Source organism: Ischnura elegans, chromosome 9 (assembly GCF_921293095.1).
Source record: "Ischnura elegans chromosome 9, ioIscEleg1.1, whole genome shotgun sequence".
NCBI lineage: Eukaryota > Metazoa > Arthropoda > Insecta > Odonata > Coenagrionidae > Ischnura > Ischnura elegans.
Genome location: NC_060254.1, coordinates 68,411,032 through 68,413,609, shown reverse-complemented (window position 1 = coordinate 68,413,609; position 2,578 = coordinate 68,411,032).

Here is a 2,578-nt window from a genome sequence, read left to right as displayed (position 1 = left end):
AAGTTGAGTTGGAGCTCGCATTTTGGAAACTAACCTTGGCTCACTGGCTAGATTGGCTCACTTGAACCACTGTAAATGTGGTATAGTGTGCAAAATAGTACTTTTACCTAAACTATTTTCATTGCTATTTTCTTGTTCATCAAGAACTAGCATGGGCAGAGTAACAACATCACACGTGGGAGGTGTTTTACGAGAGAAATAATAAATTTAAAAAAGGATGGCGATTACGACCGACATCTAGGAATTTGATGACTCTATTTGTGTTGGGACTCGTAACACCATCGTGGTAACCGAGTTTAACTTGAGTCAGGATCAAAACATGAACATAACTATGCAATAATAGCCTTTCATTCAAAAAGCTCGCAGAAATACCTAATTTATACCAACGAGGGGAATAAATGAATGAGGGCACAACAAATAATATGAGGGCGGAGTCAACGCCATATCTGGCATTTTGGCTCAGATGTATTACCTACGTTAAAGATGGCATTTAAACTGTAGCCACTACTGCTAGAAGATAACTTCGGAAAACGCGTAAAGATATCCTTCTAATAGAAAATCAATTAAGACAACAAAACCGATGGCATTAACATCGTAGAAATCTGCCTCAATATTGAAATTCCCAGTCGACGTTCAGACGTGAAATGGCATACAGGCGTCAACCCGGTATACATTTCGTGAAAATCTAATTCAATATTTCCAGAAGTTGATGAGAATGCCCCAAAAAAAAATTAGCAAACACCGCAGAACCAATGTGGGCGGAAATAAAAAATGAATATGATATTTTAAGCATTTCTGTTAATAATATATTTTCTATATTTTAAGTTTCTTTCGAGAAATATTACGTTGAAAATCTTCAAGCAAAAATATATTTTCTACCTGAAATCAAAAGGTTGGAGTACAGGAGCCGCTACGATATAGGTTCAATGGAGCTCCTAGTCAAGTAACAAGCCAGAATTGCCTGAAATCACTCCGAAAATAAATCAATGAGGTTAAAACTTAGGACGCACGGGCATGGGATCAACGGTATCTCGGAAAATATTGTATTTTCCACATTGGTGCTGGGGTACACGACTGAATCAGGAAAATAGGCTGTACAGACGTTAGATGGCATATAAGCGACAGCCAAGTAAGCAACCCGGGAAAAATAATTTAAGATTTCAAGAAGCTGACGAGAATGTGGAATTAACTTGGCAAACGCCGCAAAATAAATGCGAGCTGATATAAAATATGGGTGTGATGTCTTTTTTATCTTTGTCAAAAATAAAATATGGACGACATAAAAAGGTTGGAGTACAAGAAAACATGGAAAATCAATGCGGGATGAAATAAAAAAAGTGTATTTGCATTGGTATCTCCGATAAAAATATATTCTCTAGCCGGCATCAAAAAGTTGGAATAGAAAGAGCCGCTTCTCTAGTAGTTCACTCGAGAATCTTCAAGACCAGTAACAAGCAAGGAACGCCTGAGATCACTCCGAAAATAAACAAATCAATGAGGGCAAAACTGGGGGCGTTCAGCCATGGGGTCAATGGTATCTCGGGCAATATGGCATTTTCCACGGTGGCGCTCGGATACACGACTTACTCAGGAAAACAGGCCCGGCTTCACCGAGAAAATCCTCCCACTTCGGCTGCCAAGGGAGAAAATGGATATCCTCCCAGGAGGAGAACTTGTATCGCCTTCGCAACGGTAATAATCGATCAGGGATGTTTCGTATGCAAACGGGGATGGGGGGCAGTCTGCTGTAGGGAGACAGGAGATTCACCATCGCGACGAAAGGTTGCGCATCCCATATTTCCGCAAGACACGCGATTGAGAAGCAGATAACGACTTCCGCTGAATCCTCTTTGGCTCACGAATTCATCGACGGGGGACCCGAGCAATATCCTATCGGAAGGGTCCTCGCCCTTTTCTTTACCCCTTCAGAGAGAGAGAGAGGGGGCGAAACTCCACGTTGAATTTTCGAAGTCGGAAAAATATACCTCGCCCCCGATCCGTTTTTCACTCTTCCAACGGATGAGACGGGAACGAAATACTTCTGGAAACGAATGGATGGATAAATGTAATACTTCACGCGAGAATGGAGCTGAAATTCTTCCCTGGAATGCCTTGCGTTGCTTCCTTTACCCTCCCTTGGATTGGCGGCCTGGTGACAGGATCTCAGGAAGTGATCGACCTTCTCCTCCGTAGGGAGCGTCCTCATTCCAGCTCTTATGAATTATGGAATAAAATAGCCCGGTGGTTGGACCATCCATCTCAAAGAAGGACGCGTGGCTTTGGTTTTGGGTCCAGTGGTCGAAGTGTAAGGGAAAACATATTGGTGCAGAAACAGGGACACAGAAATGAATAAATGGTTACTCAATGATTCAATCGTTGCTGGGTAAAATTTTTGGAATTTGCTCATGATAACGGGAGTAATAACGACTGCAATTTTCCCCACAACGTTTACTTAACCCAACCGATTTCGACACTGTCAAATTGTCGGAACCAGTGCCATAAATTAATCGTGAATTAATTACTTAGTCACTATTACTCCCACAAAACCCATGTTAGTCCATTTGAACAGCTGACTAGT